General features: G+C 49.4%; 1 protein-coding gene across 2 annotated transcripts in view; it reads left to right on the forward strand.

The window, feature by feature from the left end:
* The window catches only part of xylt2 (xylosyltransferase II), a 551,366-nt gene that overhangs the window by 84,040 nt on the left and 448,840 nt on the right, over positions 1-18,486 (forward strand). The gene's annotated exons all lie outside the window — the stretch shown is intronic.

An 18,486-nucleotide genomic window follows, 5' to 3' on the forward strand; every position in this document is an offset into this window, starting at 1 on the left:
GATAAATAGCTGTTTAAAATGGGATTGCAGGGAATCAGAATGAGTATACACTGGAATGATGTGCTCTGCTGGGAGTATGGGCGGGCCATGCGTCTAGTGCAGCTGGTCAGTATTGGGTATGAAGTTTGTAGTTTAGTGTAAATGCTGTGCCATTTTCCCTAATTATCTCTGGGAGTCGAGTCAAAATGTTGTGGTTATTTGTCCTTGCGAGGTTTACCACTGGTTGCCTATCTCCCTCGCTAGGTTGTGTGGGTTGGGTAGAGTCTGATACAGGGCAGCTTGCACATGGGTTGTGGTTGTGGTGAGGGGATGGTTTTGATGCGCTCTGTCTTCTTGCTGCTTGCTTTAAGGCCTTGTTGTCAATGGTTGGGACATCTTGCCAAAGTGTTGTTTGCGAGGCTTCATCAGGCTAGGAGAAGAATGAGTGCAAAAAGGAGCTGCTTGTGTACATCACGCCAGCTCGATGTGTCTGGAGGGGTTAGTCTGATTCCTCCTTCCTGACTGAGGGGGTGACGGCGAGGGCGAGGGGGGTGACGGTGAGGGCGAGGGGGGGACGGTGAGGGGGAGGGGGGGACGGTGAGGGGGAGGCGAGGGGGGGACGGTGAGGGGGAGGGGGAGGGGGGACGGTGAGGGCGAGGGGGGACAGTGAGGGGGACGGTGAGGGCGAGGGGGGGACGGTGAGGGGGAGGGGGAGGGGGGACAGTGAGGGCGAGGGGGGGACGGTGAGGGCGAGGGGGGGACGGTGAGGGCGAGGGGGGGGACGGTGAGGGGGCCGGTGAGGGGGAGGAGGGGGCCGGTGAGGGGGAGGGAGGGGGACGGTGAGGGGGAGGGGGGGGACAGTGAGGTCGAGGGGGGGACGGCGAGGGCGAGGGGGGGGACGGCGAGGGCGAGGGGGGGGACGGCGAGGGCGAGGGGGGGGACGGCGAGGGCGAGGGGGGGACGGTGAGGGGGACGGCGAGGGGGGGACGGTGAGGGGGACGGCGAGGGCGAGGGGGGGACGGCGAGGGCGAGGGGGGACGGTGAGGGGACGGCGAGGGCGAGGGGGGACGTGAGGGGGGCTGGTGAGGGCGAGGGGGGGACGGTGAGGGCAAGGGGGGTGGTGAGGGCGAGGGGGGGGACAGTGAGGGCGAGGGGGGGACGGTGAGGGCGAGGGGGGTGGTGAGGGCGAGGGCGGGACGGCGAGGGGGGGACGGTGAGGGCGAGGGGGGGTGGTGAGGGCGAGGGCGGGACGGTGAGGGCGAGGGGGGCTGGTGAGGGCGAGGGGGGGACGGTGAGGGCGAGGGGGGGACGGTGAGGGCGAGGGGGGGGACAGTGAGGGCGAGGGGGGTGATGAGGGCGAGGGTGAGGGCGAGGGGGGCTGGTGAGGGCGAGGGGGGGAACGGTGAGGGCGAGGGGGGGGACAGTGAAGGCGAGGGGGGGTGGTGAGGGCGAGGGGAGGACGGTGAGGGCGAGGGGGGGACGGCGAGGCGAGGGGGGGCGGTGAGGGCGAGGGGGGGACGGCGAGGCGAGGGGGGGACGGCGAGGGCGGGACGGTGAGGGCGAGGGGGGTATAGAGCATGAGGAGAGTGCTTTTTAAATACAGAATAGTTGTGTTCCAGATGTTTATCAGAGTAATTTAAATGCAGGTTAGGTTCGAACATAGATTCTCAATGAAATAACAACAGAAAATGCTGGAAACACTCAGCAGGCCAGGCAGCATCCGTGGAGAGAGAAACAGAGTCAATGGTTCAGGTCAAACCCTTTGTCAAGACTGAAAAGCACAGGAAATGAAATAGATTAAAAGGCCGGGCCTGGAGTCCCTGCTAAGAATCGCAGGTGATGAATGTGCTTGGATTGGCGGCTGAGTGACTGTGAAGGAAGGTGGTGTCGCGGAGTGTCCGTGATGTGAGTGCAGCAGGGCAGGATATGGGCGCTGATCGAGAAATCAAGTGCAGGGGTTGTGGGGGGGGGGGGGGAGAAAGAAAGGACTCACTTTTCACACCCTCAGGGCATCCCAAAGCGCTTTACAGCCAATTAAGTACTTTTGTAGTGTTGTAATGTCAGAAACATGGATTTGTGCCAATTTGTGCACAGCAAGGTCCCACAAACAGCAATGTGTTAAGTGACCAGATAATCTGTTTCAGTGATGTTGGTTGGGAGATAAATATTTGCCAGGACACCGGGGAGAACTCCCCTGCTCTTCCAAATAGTGGCCACGGGATCTTTTGCGCCCACCTAAGAGAGCAGACAGGGCCTCAGTTTAGCGTCTCCTCCAAAGGACGACTCCTCCGACAGTGCAGCACTCCCTCAGCACAGCACTGGGTGTGTCAGCCTAGATTATGGGCTCAACTCTGGAGTGGGACTTGAACCCACGACATTCTGACTGACAGGCGAGGGTGCTGCCCACTGAGCCGTGGCAGACATTTGAAGAAAACCGAGACAAATGTAGAGCTTTATTGTGCTTATTTCGCCACATTTGTCGTCTCCAAGCTGTTTAAAAGAGTCTTGAGTTTCGTACATTTGTGCTGATTAAAAACGTCTGTTAAATTCACTCTGTACGTTTTCAGAGATGTGTAATGGTTTTGTGTAATAGTTCTCAGAATATGGCCTGGGGGCCACCAGCAACCCACTTCCTCTTCCCTTGTGGCCCCTGTTGAGCAGCTGCTGGTGGGCCTTCAATCACAGCTTGCTGCCCTGCGGGATGGCACTGAGCTGAGACTCTGCGCTGTTCCCTTTGCCTCTTCGCCAGCAAAAGAAGCCAAGGGAAAACTCTTTGGAGTCAGTGTTGCACTGAAATCAATACCCAGGGATGGGCCCCATTAAAATTGGGGTGGGGTAGGGGGATGTTCTGTGAATAGAATATTGGTCCTCCACGTCGCTCTTCCCTGCACAAATCCATTTTCATCATTTTATGAATCAGAGAATGATCTCCAAATAGCACACCGGGACTGTGCCTCGAAGTTATTGAGTAAATGCTGCATGATGCCAACCGACAGAATGAAGAGGTGGGTCGGCCTGCTGTTTCTGGCAAAGTGTTTTGGTTTATAGGCTTTTATGAGAGTGTGTAAGTCTGTTTTATTGTAAGAAATCTGCTGCAAATATTTGTGTTGTGAATGATTTACTGCTTTCCCTGTTGTGATTATTGCTCATTAACATGTTAATCTGTGGTTGTAGAGCGAGGGTTGAAATATTCCGGCACTTGGGAGCTTTCAGTACTTTGGTTAGAATGTAGAAATAGAGCCATGTGCCACCTCCGGTGATGTAGCTGGTGAGTCAGACCTGGCAGTACACTCCCTCTCTGAGTCAGAAGGTTGTGGGTTCAAGTCCCACACCACAGACTTAAGCTCATAATCTAGGCTAACACTTCAGCAGTGCAGTACTGAGGGAGTGCTGCACTGTTGGAGGTGTTGTCTTTTGGATGAGGTGTTTCTCAAGTGGATGTAAAAGATCCCACAGCACTATTCGAAGAAGAGCCGAGGAGTTCGCTCGGTGTCCTGACCAATGTTTACCCCTCAACCAACATCAGTTTCATTATTTTTTTAACCAGGAATGTTAGTGCTAGGAAATGGAACCCTTTCCATTTTCGGCAACCAGTCTCGGCATCAAACACTCCCAGAGCAGGTACAGCACGGGTTAGATACAGAGTAAAGCTCCCTCTACACTGTCCCATCAAACACTCCCAGGGTAGGTACAGCACGGGTTAGATACAGAGTAAAGCTCCCTCTACACTGTCCCATCAAACACTCCCAGAGCAGGTACAGTGCGGGTTAGATACAGAGTAAAGCTCCCTCTACACTGTCCCATCAAACACTCCCAGGACAGGTACAGTGTGGGTTAGATATAAAGTAAAGCTCCCTCTACACTGTCCCATCAAACACTCCCAGGGCAGGTACAGCATGGGTTAGATACAGAGTAAAGCTCCCTCTACACTGTCCCATCAAACACTCCCAGGACAGGTACAGTGTGGGTTAGATATAAAGTAAAGCTCCCTCTACACTGTCCCATCAAACACTCCCAGGGCAGGTACAGCACGGAGTTAGATACAGAGTAAAGCTCCCTCTACACTGTCCCATCAAACACTCCCAGGGCAGAGACAGCACGGGTTAGATACAGAGTAAAGCTCCCTCTACACTGCCCCATCAAACACTCCCAGGGCAGGTACAGCACGGAGTTAGATACAGAGTAAAGCTCCCTCTACACTGTCCCATCAAACACTCCCAGGGCAGAGACAGCACGGGTTAGATACAGAGTAAAGCACCCTCTACACTGCCCCATCAAACACTCCCAGGGCAGGTACAGCACGGGTTAGATACAGAGTAAAGCTCCCTCTACACTGTCCCATCAAACACTCCCAGGGCAGGTACAGCACGGGTTAAATACAGAGTAAAGCTCCCTCTACACTGCCCCATCAAACACTCCCAGGGCAGGTACAGCACGGGTTAGATACAGAGTAAAGCTCCCTCTACACTGTCCTATCAAACACTCCCAGGGCAGGTACAGCGCAGGTTAGATACAGAGTAAAGCTCCCTCTACACTGTCCTATCAAACACTCCCAGGGCAGGTACAGCGCGGGTTAGATACAGAGTAAAGCTCCCTCTACACTGTCCCTTCAAACAATCCCAGGGCAGCTACAGCACGGGTTAGATACAGAGTAAAGCTCCCTCTACACTGCCCCATCAAACACTCCCAGGGCAGGTACAGCACGGGTTAGATACAGAGTAAAGCTCCCTCTACACTGTCCTATCAAACACTCCCAGGGCAGAGACAGCACGGGTTAGATACAGAGTAAAGCTCCCTCTACACTGCCCCATCAAACACTCCCAGGGCAGGTACAGCACGGGTTAGATACAGAGTAAAGCTCCCTCCACACTGTCCCATCAAACACTCCCAGGGCAGGTACAGCACGGGTTAGATACAGAGTAAAGCTCCCTCTACACCGTCCCATCAACCACTCCCAGGAGTGTGTCAGTATTTACAGGGTGTCCCCGGGAGTGTGTCAGTATTACATAAGAACATAAGAAATAGGAGCAGGAGTAGGCCAATCGGCCCCTCGAGCCTGCTCCGCCATTCAATAAGATCATGGCTGATCTGATCCTAACCGCCAATCCACTATCACAGAACCATCTCCTGAATCTAACAGAATTAGACACACGAAATAGGAGCAGGATCAGGCTACACGGCCCCTGGGCCCGCTCCGCTACCCACAGGGCCATGACCGATCCGGACATAGACTCATGTCCAAATTCCTGCCCGCTCCCAGGGTGTCCCCGGGAGTGTATCTGTATTTACAGAGTGTCCCCAGGGAATGTGTCAATATTTACAGGGGATCCCTGGGGAGTGTGTCAGTATTTACAGGGTGTCCCCGGGGAGTGTGTCAGTATTTACAGGGGGGTCCCCGGGAGTGTGCCAGTATTTACAGGGGGTCCCCGGGAGTGTGTCAGTATTTACAGGGGGTCCCCGGGAGTGTGTCAGTATTTACGGGGGTCCCCGGGGAGTGTGTCAGTATTTACAGGGGGGTCCCCGGGAGTGTGCCAGTATTTACAGGGGGTCCCCGGGAGTGTGTCAGTATTTACAGGGGGTCCCCGGGAGTGTGTCAGTATTTACGGGGGTCCCCGGGGAGTGTGTCAGTATTTACAGGGGGTCCCCGGAAGTGTGTCAGTATTTACAGGGGGTCCCCGGAAGTGTGTCAGTATTTACAGGGGGTCCCCGGAAGTGTGTCAGTATTTACAGGGGGTCCCCGGGAGTGTGTCAGTATTTACAGGGGGTCCCCGGGAGTGTGTCAGTATTTACAGGGGGTCCCCGGGAGTGTGTCAGTATTTACAGGGGGTCCCCGGGAGTGTGTCAGTATTTACAGGGGGTCCCCGGGAGTGTGTCAGTATTTACAGGGGGTCCCCGGGAGTGTGTCAGTATTTACAGGGGGTCCCCGGGAGTGTGTCAGTATTTACAGGGGGTCCCCGGGAGTGTGTCAGTATTTACAGGGGGTCCCCGGGAGTGTGTCAGTATTTACAGGGGGTCCCCGGGAGTGTGTCAGTATTTACAGGGGGTCCCCGGGAGTGTGTCAGTATTTACAGGGGGTCCCCGGGAGTGTGTCAGTATTTACAGGGGGTCCCCGGGAGTGTGTCAGTATTTACAGGGGGTCCCTGGGAGTGTGTCAGTAGTTGTAGGGATTCCTGGGGCTTTGTCAGAATCTACAAGTCTTTCCCACACAGAAACCATTGTTCTATCTGAGCCTCAGAAGAGTTCCCCCACTGCATCAGTGTGCCAGTTTCTCTTTTGGATGTTTGCCATTTCTGGTGCGTGAGTGAATTGGGACAGTCTAGTGCCATTTTGTGCTGAATTAGGAGCAGTTTTGTGTTAGAGGACCATGTCCATTGGCTCTCATTCCCACAGGATCTTCAGGCAGCAGCCCATGATTCTTTCATACTATCAGTCTGGGCTGGATTTGATCCCAGCTTCCAGAGGTGAAAGGTTACAACACCATCCAGTTGCCCAGATGTTAGATCTTTAAAGAGCACATCTGCTTTATCAGATGTTGGAGTGGATGTGTAAACAGTCGGAACGCCCACAGGAGCAATTGATTTGTTAAAAAGATCTGTAGGTCTGAATGCCACTGAACTCTTCTGCCACTTTCCCAGTAACAGTAGGAGGACAGTGTGTGAATGGGTTAACCCAGCATCTTCTGCAAGAAGCCCTAAGAGGGTGCATGGGCCAGGGATGGGTGAGGATGAATAATGCAGGAACTGTGTTAGCTCCATAAAGGGCGAAGATCGGTTCGAATCTCGATGATGTCATGCAGTGATTGACGTGCTCTTGCAGCAGCACTGGGAACAATGATCTGGTTATAACTGAGCCCTTCGAGGATTCAGTGCCTCCTCAGCCTTGGCGTGTTACCAGCCTGAACACATCTGTTGGAACTGGCTGGGAGCATTTCTGTCAGCAGTATTTCAGAGTCTGAAATTATTTCACTTATCAGTGGGAAATCTAACGATTTAAAAGAAAATTGCCCAGTGGGGTGATCTAATTGAGGTATTTATGACGATTAAAGGATTTGATAGGATAGATAGAGAGAAACTAGTTCCTCTGGTGGGAGAGTCCAGGACAAGGGGCAGAACCTTAAAATTAGAGCCAGGCCGTTCTGGGGTGATGTCAGGAAGCACTTCTTCACACAAAGGGGAGTGGAAATCTGGAACTCTCTCCCCCAAAAAGCTGTTGAGGCTAGAGGTCAGTTGAAAATTTCAGAACTGAGATTGGTAGATTTTTGTTAGGCAAGGGTACCAACGTGGGTCGATGGGGTTAAGATACAGATCAGTCATCTGATTGAATGGCGGACCAGGCTGGAGGGGCTGAATGGCCTCCTCCTGTTGCTACGCTCCAATGTTCCAGTTGGTAAAGCTGGTGTCGGGTTGTGTAGCCCAGGGTCGATTAGTGTGCAGAATCAGCTCATCCCAGTTATGCTCATTGCCCCTCCTGCTGGAAAGTGTGTGTATGCATGTGCCTGTACGTACAGGATCAGGCCTGGCTTTGATGCCCTCACAGTCGAGTAGTCTGATGGAACTTGCTGTCCAGGGTCACATGCGAATAATGACCAGTTGGGTGAGGTACCATGTCCCCAAAATAAAGTTCCACTTCCCCATCCCTCGCACAGTGACACCCGACAATGTACAGCTTGGTCAGAACATTCACGTGTGAAGCATTGTACAAGTTACCAGGTGAACTGTGTAATTCTTTTGTGATTTTCCTGAGAGAGTTTTGAGAAAGGTCTGATTCTTCCTTCTCTCAAAGCTGCCTCACTTCAGTGTGAAAAAACATCTGGACATAGCAGCTTCCCAACAACACACGTGGCAAGTTTGCATTCACTCCCCCCAGATTCTTCCAGTGTTCCAGCGTACAGAGGCTGGCCAGGCCCACAGCCCAAATGGCAAAATAAAAGGCTTGTGTTCGTATATTGTCTTATCATGCATCAGAAACATCTCCCAGCACTTCACGGACAATGAGTTACTTTGAAGTGCAATGAATGTCTTTATGTAGGCAAACCAGCAGCCAACTTGTGAACAAAAGCTACAAAGCAGCAATGAGATGCCTGGCCAATTAATCTTTGTTATAATGTTGCTTGAGGGGGGAAAGAAAGGAACAAGAGCTTACATTTCTCAGGACGTCCCAAAGTGCTTCACAGCCAATGAAGTATTTGTGAAATGTTAGCGCTGTTGTAATGTAGGAAAAGGCAGCAGCTAATTTGCACACAGCAAGATCCCACAAACAGCAGTGAGATAAATAACTTATTTTCTTCATGTACTTATCCAGCTTCCCCTTAAATGCATCTGTGCTATTCGCCTGAACTACTCCGTGTGGTCGTTTATAAACTGGTAGCAGAAATTTCTGTTATAAGGAAAGGTATGGGAGTTGCATTTGGTTTTTGACAGAGACTTTGAGGGATCAAATTAGAGGTTTCAAGATTATGAAGGAAAATTGGACAAAATTGATGGGTTCAAGTTCCAGGGGCAAACTGGGAGCAAGAAGGGAAGTCAGGGAAACTGTTTCACCGAATGGTAATCAAGTTGAGGAATAAGATTGAAACATAAAGTATAAATGGGGTCAAGGGACTTTTAGATAGGTTTCTGAAGAGCGAAGGGATTGAGCCATATGGGTAGATGGGGTTGAGGGGTATGGCGAGAAGGTGGGATTGAGGGGTATGGCCACGCAGTGCTCGGGACCTCCTGAGAGGCTGGCTTGCCGGCTTTTCAATGCGAAAAGCCGCACGTGCAGTATTTTGAATGGGCTGCACAGCCCCTTAAAGGGGCCGTGCACCCAAAAACAATAAGAGTGAACATTGATTGAGGGATATGGTGGGATTGAGGGAGATGGTGAGAGGGCAGGATTGAGGGAGAGGGTGAGAGGGCGGGATTGAGGGCGAGGGTGGGATTGAGGGAGAGGGTGAGAGGGCGGGATTGAGGGCAGGAGAGGGTGAGAGGGCGGGATTGAGTGAGAGGGCGGGATTGAGGGCGAGGGTGAGAGGGCGTGAGAGGGCGGGATTGAGGGAGAGGGTGAGAGGGCGGGATTGAGGGCAAGGGTGAGAGGGTGGATTGAGGGAGAGGGTGAGAGGGCGGGAGTGAGGGAGAGGGTGAGGGGGCGGGATTGAGGGCGAGGGCGGGATTGAGGGAGATGGTGAGAGGGTGGGATTGAAGGAGAGGGTGGGATTGAGGGAGAGGGTGGGATTGAGGGAGAGGGTGGGATTGAGGGAGAGGGTGGGATTGAGGGAGAGGGTGGGATTGAAGGAGAGGGTGGGATTGAGGGAGAGGGTGAGAGGGTGGGATTGAGGGAGATGGTGAGAGGGTGGGATTGAAGGAGAGGGTGGGATTGAAGGAGAGGGTGGGATTGAGGGAGAGGGTGGGATTGAGGGAGATGGTGAGAGGGTGGGATTGAAGGAGAGGGTGGGTGGGATTGAAGGAGAGGGTGGGATTGAGGGAGAGGGTGAGAGGGTGGGATTGAAGGAGAGGGTGGGATTGAGGGAGAGGGTGGGATTGAAGGAGAGGGTGGGTGGGATTGAGGCGCTGTATTTTGATGCATGCAAGGGTTATTACAGGCATTTTATTGAGGTGAATTACATTCCAGGGTGAGTTACAGTGCATTGTGATTGGTAGGCATGTATGTTCTAGGATGATTCTGGGATCAGCTGTGAAATATCGCTCACTCTTTGCTCGCAATAACAGATCTGGTGTTGCAGGAACTGTATGTTCCAGGGGAGATTTCTCAGTGAAGATGTAAACAAAGGGCTGGTTATGGGGCATTGAGGAGACAAATTGCTGGTTAAATGTCTTGAATTGTGACCTAATTCGGGAGCTTGTTGAAGTGCACAGTGCTGATTGCAATAACTAGACCTGTTGGACCGTGAAATGACTTCAGTTGCCTGCTACTCATGTCGGAATGAATACTGTAAATTGGAGCATTTTCCCTCTTATCCTGCAATGTTTGCACAGCACCAGGTCCCTGCAAATCTCAGCTTAGCCACGTTCTAGAATTTAAATTCACAGCTGCTACACTTTGCTTTAATCTTTTTCTCACTGGACATGTCTCAGTCAGGCAAACTGGAACCTTCTTTGAGGCGTTCCACGCTTTTCCCAAACACTGCGGCGATGTGCCACTCGAGTATTCTGCCGCACAGTAGAGCTTGTATGAACTGTAAGCTCCATTCGCAGGGCTACGGGTGTAGGGCAGTGGAGTGGGACAAACTGGAAAGCTCTTTCAAAGTGGCAGTGGCAGCAGTGGCTCGGTGGGCAGCACCCTCGCCTCTGAGTCAGAAGGTTGTGGGTTCAAGCCCCACTCCAGAGACTTGAGCACAAAAATCTAGGCTGACACACCGGTGCAGTGCTCAGGGAGTGCCGCACTGTCGGAGCTGCCGTCTCGATGAGACGTTAAACTGAGGCTCCATCAACTCTCTCAGGTGCAATAAATGTTGGCCAGGACACCAAGGAGAATACCCCATCTCTGCTTCGAATAGTGGCATGGGATCTTTTACGTCCCCCTGAGAGAGCACACGAGGCCTCAGTTTAATGTCGGCACCTCCGACAGTGCAGCACTACCTCAGCACTGCACTGGAAGTGTCAGCCTAGATTATGTGCTTCCACCAGAACCTTCTGAGTCTGCGACCTACCACTGACGATCCCTGTTGCATCGTGGGCGAAAGGGGGTAGCACTCCCACCTGAGGAATGCCACTTTTTTGAGGTCCTGGATAAGTGTATTAGAGTAGGAGACAGCGGGATAAGACTCAGTTTTAACACAGTGAGGATACAGGGAGCAGCACTGTTTCGGATGGTGTCGTTACCATTTAGGAAATAGAGAGAGTTCAGAGGAGCACTCAATAGCATTGATAAAATGAAAAAAATTGTCCCCTCTGACTTTATGGGATTTTTTTGAACAAATCCAGTTACAATGCAGAGACTTTTTTGTTTTCATCCTTAAACCCCACCCAAGCCTTCTACATTTTGTTACACCTAGGGCGAGTTTCTCCTGTGGACAGTGTGTGATTGTGGTCTACAATGTGGGGGTATTCATTCTGTAAGAGTAGTAGGGCTTTCTTTGTATTCGGTCCTTGAACAGTATATGCACATGTGCAATAAGTTTTTCTGGTCTGTTCGGTCGTCTCCTGCACTGTTCTTTCTCCCTTCACCTGACTGTACTTTGTCCGTGGCATCTATCATATTCTAAGGGAAAGAACCGGGAGGTACCTGCTCGGAGGACTCTGACTGGGACTCGCCTGTCATGGGCCTTTAGGCTAACTAAGAAGCTTCACTGAGTAATTTGTGTTGATCAAGGTTAAGCAGCCAAAGGTTTGGCTACTGTCCAGACCTTGGTGGTAGTTATCCCCTTTATCTCCTTGTTCTAAGTGTCCCGTGCAGGAGGTGGGTTATGGCAGTGGATTGTGAACCGCATCACACCATTTCCCTTCTCCGTTACTGATTGGTTTCATTCCAAGTTTTGCCTGTAAGCTGTGTGGCAAGATCCCTTTGTTGCTACGTTCTATAAGCTGAGTGCCTGTGAGGGGTGAATACCAATGGGTGCAAACTGCTTCAAACAAATGCAGGCGTTCAGCAGGCACGTCCGGAGATTTGCCACTTTATGCCCAGTGATACAGTACAGTAGTGTAGTGGTTATGTTACTGGGCTAGTAATCCAGACGTTTGGACAAATAATCAAGATAACTTGAAATCAAAAGCTACCCTGGCAGTTTGAGAATTTGAATTCAATTAAAAAAAAATCTGGAAATAAAAAGCTGGTCTCAGTAAAAATACTGTAACTGATTATCAGCCAACCAGTTCCCCAGCAATGTGGTTGACTCTGAGCCTGCCCTCTGAAGTGACCGAGCAAGCCACTCAGTTGTATAAAACTACAGATGGACAATAAATCCCAGCCCTGCCAACGGCATCCACATCCCCAGAATGAATTTAAAAAATGTGAAGATCCTGTAATCCTTTGCCCTTGGTTTTATGGCCTCCTTTATACAGTTGCTTCTGTCAGCAAGAATGCAGCTGTAGCCAATCCTGTGGTACATTCTCTCTTTCCTCTTCCTTTTCTTCATACTTCTTTTATTCTCTGCCCATTTCCTCTCCTTTGTTCCTTCTCTTCTGAATTCACTGCCTTCTTCCACATCTCTACGGCTCAGCTATTCACCGTGCTAGCAGGCAGTCAAGGGAGCCAGCGGTCCAGTGGTGTAAATGGCCCAGGTATTTGAGGCACCAGAACCTGTGACCAAAAGTGCTGCCAGACTCACAGTTAAACTCCTGCTGATGGCATTTGGTGTCGGCATTGTCTCTACCATTTTCATTGTTGGCATTGAATCTGCCATTTTGGTTCTTGCCATTGAGTCCGACATTTTGGATCTGCTCCCTCGACCTGCTTATATAGTTCAGCCAGGTTCTCTTCCCATTGCTGGCCTGTATGAATCTTCCCTCGACTTCAGGGAAGTTTTTTCTGAATCCGCAAATTCTCAACTTCTGAGCAACTGCACGTGTTCAAATCCTAAACCAGGTATTTATCCAGCTGTTTCTGATGAAAGGAATTGATTGTCACAATGTAGGTGAATGGAGTTTATTCCCTATTGTCTCTCACAGTGTGGGCTGCAGAGATGCTGATCTCTAGTGTTGTTTTTGGCTTGAAACTTTGACCTAATTTCCTCTAGTTCTACAGTCACAGTTTAAGATCAATAACCCACTTACATCTGTATAATTCATGACTTTCAGTATTTTAAGAACTGACTACACCCTGTCTCCGTTATATAATCTCCAACTAAAATAAGTTCAGTCCTGGCAGTATCATTGTTGCTCTGTGTTGAGCCCTCAGCAATGCATCATTGCCCTTTTTTCAGGCACAGGGCCCAGAACTGCACACACTGTTCTAATGGAAGGAGCTGAACGGGGTTAAAATGATCCTCGTGTGACTTAAACAGACTTCCTTTGATTCATCGACATAGCCCTCGACCTCCTCAGTGCAGTGTGGGGCAGGGGATGCAGATCCCTTCCCTGAGTCTCCAACCCCCGCCCTTCTCATTCTCATCTCTCTTGCACATGTTCTACTCCATTTTCTGCCAATCTTTGATCCATTTAAAAACACCAGAAGAAGCTTAATGCAGAATCACCTCAGAATAGAAACATGCACCCTTAAGAACATAAGAATTAGAAACAGGAATAGGCCATCCAGCCCTACACTCCTGCTGCTCTATTCAATAAGATCATGGCTGATCTTCGACCTCAACTCCACTTTCCCGCCCAATCCCAATATCCCTTGATCCCCCTAGAGCCCTTACACCCTCCATTTCAGGAATATCGTGCCCCTTATACCCTCCCTGTCTGAGCTATCATGCCCCTTATGCCCGCCCTGTCTGAGATACCATGCCCAAGATTAACAGTTAGCCTCCAGTGGGATGCCCACCATGTTCTGTCTTCTCTGAAAGGTGGTAAATACCACACGGTCGACCAATGCTATCAAAAAAGATTTATTTACAGGTAGAACATATAAACAGGAGGAGGCCATTCAGCCCCTTGAGCCTGCTCCGCCATTCAATGAGATCATGGCTGAGCTGAGACCTAACTCTATATACCCGCCTTTGGCCCATATCCCTTAATACCTTTGGTTAACAAAAAGCTATCAGTTCCGATTTAAAATTAACAATTGACCGAGCATCAATTGCCGTTTGCGGAAGAGAGTTCCAAACTTCTACCACCCTTTGTGTGTAGAAGTGTTTCCTAATTTCACCCCTGAAAGGTCTGACTCTAATTTTTAGACTGTGCCCCTCAGTCCTAGAATTCCCAACCAGCGGAAATAGTTTCTCTTTATCTACCTTATCTATTCCCCTTAATATCTTGAAAACTTCAAATTGCTCACCCCTTAACCTTCTAAATTCTAGGGAGTACAACCCTAATTTGTGTAATCTCTTCTCGTAACTTAACCCTTGAAGTCCGGGTATCATTCTGTAAACCTACGCTGCACTCCCTCCAAGGCCAATATATCCTTCCTAAGGTGTGGTGCCCAGAACTGCTCCCAGTGCTCCAGGTGTGGTCTAACCAGGGCTTTGTGTAGCTGCTGCATAACTTCTACCCCCTTGTATTCTAGTCCTCGAGATATAAAGGCCGGCATCCCATTAGCCTTTTTGATTATTTTCTGTACCTGTTCATGACATTTTAATGATCATAGAGTCACAGAAAGTTACAGCATGGAAGGAGGCCATTTCGGCCCATCGTGTCCGCGCCGGCCAACAAAGAGCTATCCAGCCTAATCCCAGCTCCTGGTCCGTAGCTCTGCAGGTTGGAGCATCCCAAGTACACATCCAAGTACTTTTTAAATGTGGTTAGGGTTCCTGCCTCTACCACCCTTTCAGGCAGTGAGTTCCAGACCCCCACAACCCTCTGGGTGAAGACATTTCCCCTCAAATCCCCTCTAAACCTTCCACTAATTACTTTAAATCTGTGCCCCCTGGTTTTTGACCCCTCTGCTAAGGGAAATAGGTCCTTTCTATCCACTTTATCTGTGCCCCTCATAATTTTATACACCTCAATAAGGTCTCCCCTCAGCCTCCTCTGTTCCAAGGAAAACAGACCCAGCCTATCCAGTCTTTCCTCATAGCTAAGATTCTCTACTCCCGGCAACATCCTCGTAAATCTCCTCTGTACCCTCTCTAGTGCAATCACATCTTTCCTGTAATGTGGTGACCAGAACTGCACGCAGTACTCTAGCTGAGGCCTAACTAGTGATTTATACAGTTGAAGCATAACCCCCCTGTTCTTGTATTCTATGCCACAGCTAATAAAGGCAAGCATTCCGTATGCCTTCTTAACCACCTTATCTACCTGGCCTGCTACCTTCAGGGATCTGTGGACATGCACTCCAGGGTCCCTTTGTTCCTCTACACTACTCAGTGTCCTATCATTTAATGTGTATTCCCTTTCCTTGTTAGCCCTCCCCAAATGCATTACCTCACACTTCTCCAGATTGAATTCCATTTGCCACTGTTCTGCCCACCTGACCAATTTATTGATATCTTCCTGCAGTCTACAGCTTCCTTCTTCAGTATCAACCACACAGCCGATTTTAGTATCATCTGCAAACTTCTTAATCATACCCCCTATATTCAAGTCTAGATCATTGATATACACCACAAAAAGCAAGGGACCTAGTACTGAGCCCTGCGGAGCCCCACTGGAAACAGCCTTCCAGTCACAAAAACACCCATCAACCATTACCCTCTGCTTCCTGTCTCCGAGCCAGTTTTGAATCCAACTTGACACTTTGCCCTGGATCCCATGGGCTTTTAACTTCGTGACCAGTCTGCCATGTGGAACCTTATCAAAAGCCTTGCTAAAGTCCATATACACTACATCAAATGCACTACCCTCATCTACCCTCCTTGTTACCTCCTCAAAAACTTCAATCAAGTTTGTCAGACACGACCTTCCCTTAACAAATCCGTGCTCACTATCCTTGATTAACCCGTGTCTTTCTAAATGAAGATTTATCCTGTCCTTCAGAATTCTTTCCAATAATTTTCCCACCACCGAGGTTAGGCTGACTGGCCTGTAATTACTCGGTCTATCCTTTTCTCCCTTTTTAAACAAGGGTACCACATTAGCAGTCCTCCAGTCCTCCGGCACCACACCTGAAGCCAGAGAGGATTGGAAAATGATGGTCTGGTCCTCTGCTATTTCCTCTTTTGCTTCGCTTAACAACCTGGGATACATTTCATCCGGGCCTGGGGATTTATCCACTTTTAAAGCTGCTAAACCCCTTAATACTTCCTCTCTCACTATGTTTATTTCACACTCCTCCTCCCTGATAGCAATGTCTGCTTCGCCCCTCCCCTTTGTGAAAGCAGACGCAAAGTATTCTTTAAGAACCCTACCGACGTCTCCCGCCTCCACACACAGATTACCCTCATGATCTCTAATGGGCCCTACCCTTTCTTTAGTTATCCTCTTACTCTTAATATATTTATAAAACATCTTTGGGTTTTCCTTGATTTTACTTGCCAAGAATTTTTCATGCTCTCTCTTTGCTTTCCTAATATCCTTTTTAATTGCACCCCTGCACTTCCTGTACTCCTAAAGATTCTGGAGTATTTAGCCCTCGGTGTCTGTCATACGTCTCCCTTTTTTTCATTATCCTACCCTGTATGTCCCTAGACATCCAGGGGGCTCTAGATTTGTTAGTCCCACCTTTTTTCTTTAAGGGCACATATTTGGTCTGAACCCTCCGGATCTCCTCCTTGAATGCTTCCCAATGCTCTGACACTGATTTACCTTCAAGTAGCTGTTTCCAGTCCACTGGCTAAATCCCCTCTGAGCTTAGCAAAATTTGCTTTTCCCCAATTTAGAATTTTTATTCCTGGTCTATCCTTCTACCTGCCCAGCTTCATTCCCTAAAACTAAGTCCAGAACCGCCCCCTCCCTTGTTGGGCTTGCTACATACTGGCTAAAAAAGTTGTCCTCGATGCATTTTAGGAATTCCGCACCATCTATACCCTTCACACTAATTTTATCCCAGTTAATATTGGGGTAGTTGAAATCCCCTACTATTACTGCCCTATAGTTTTTGCACTTCTCAAATCTGTCTATATATTTGTTCTTCTATCTCCCTCTCACTGTTTGGGGGTCTGTCGTACACTCCCAGCAGTGTGATCGCCCCTTTTTTGTTTTTCAATTCGACCCATATGGCCTCGTTTGATGATCCCTCCAACATATTATCCCTCCTCACAGCTGTAATAGTTTCTTTAATCAATACCGCGACCCCCCCTCCCTTTTTACCTCCCTCTCTATCCCATCTGAAAATCCTGTGACCAGGAATGTTGAGCTGCCATACCTGCCCCTCTTTCAGTCACGTCTCTGTAATAGCTATAATATCATAGTGCCAAGTATCTACCTGTGCCCTCAGCTCCTCTGCCTTGTTCGCTATACTCCTTGCATTGAAGTATATTCCATTTAGTACAGGCAAACCTCCTTGTTGTCTACTATCCATCCCTTGATTCCTCTGTCCTTCCAATTTACTTTCTACATTTTTGTTTTCCAATTCCAGTTTTTCTTCCCTCCCTACGGACTCTATTCTTAGGTTCCCATCCTCCTGCCAAGCTAGTTTAAATCCTCCCCAGCAGCACTATGATCGATGTACCTGACCCCCGAGTCTCTTTGGACCCCCACTGTTTTTAGCTTTTCGCCATTTAGAAAGTACCCTGTTCGATCCTTTTTAGGTCCAAAGTGGATGACCTCACATTTGCCTACATTGAAATCCATTTGCCACAGTTTTGCCCATTCACTTATTCTGTCGCTATCTCTTTGTAATTTTATGCTTTCATCTACACTGCCTACAATGCCGCCTATCTTTGTGACATCGGCAAATTTGGATATCTGACTTTCTGTGTCATCATCTAAGTCGTTAATAAATACTGTGAATAGTTGAGGCCCCAACACCGATCCCTGTGAGACACCACTAGTCACAACCTGCCAAGAACATAAGAAATAGGAGCAGGAATAGGCCACTTGGCCCCTCGAGCCTGCTCCGCCATTCAATAAGATCATGGCTGATCTTGGGCTCAAAGCCACTTCCCCGCCCGCTCCCCATAACCCTTCACTCCATTATCTTGCAAAACTCTGTCTATCTCCACCTTAAATGTATTTAATGACCCAGCCTCCACGGCTCTCTGGGGCAGAGAATTCCACAGATTTACGACCCTCTGAGAGAAGAAATTCCTCCTCATCTCAGTTCTAAAAGGGCGACCCTTTATTCTGAAACTATGCCCCCGAGTTCTAGATTCCCCCACGAGGGGAAACATCCTCTCTGCATCTACCTTGTCGAGTCCCCTCAGTATCTTATATGTTTCAATAAGATTCATTCTTCTAAATTCCAATGAGTATAGTTCCAACCTGCTCAACCTTTTTTCATAAGTCAACCCCCTCATCTCAGGAATCAACCGAGTGAATCGTCTCTGAACCGTCTCCAATGCAAGTATATCCTTCCTTAAGTAAGGAGACCAAAACTGTACACTGTACTCCAGGTGTGGTCTCACCAATACCCTGTACAGTTGTAGCAGGACTTCCCTGCTTTTATACTCCAACCCCCTTGCAATAAAGGCCAACATCCCATTTGCCTTTTTGATTACTTGCTGCACCCGCATGCTAACATTGTGTTTCATGCACAAGGACCCCCAGGTCCCTCTGAACTGTAGCATTTTGTAATCTCTCTCCATTTAAATAATAATTTGTTTTTTTAGTTTTCCTGCCAAAGTGCATAACCTCATTATACTCCATCTGCCAAATGTTTGCCCACTCACTTAGCCTGTCTATATCCCTTTGCAGATTTTTTGAGCCCTTTGCTTTCCCACCCATCTTTGTATCATTCGCAAACTTGGCTACATTACACTCGGTCCCTTCATCAAAGTCATTAATGTAGATTGTAAATAGTTGAGACCTGTGGCACCCCACTAGTTATCGTTTGCCAACCGGAAAGTGACCCATTTATCCCGACTCTCTG

The sequence above is a fragment of the Somniosus microcephalus genome, chromosome 21, assembly GCF_052327205.1.
Source record: "Somniosus microcephalus isolate GS21.2 chromosome 21, FLI_Smic_1.0, whole genome shotgun sequence".
In the NCBI taxonomy this organism is placed as follows: domain Eukaryota; kingdom Metazoa; phylum Chordata; class Chondrichthyes; order Squaliformes; family Somniosidae; genus Somniosus; species Somniosus microcephalus.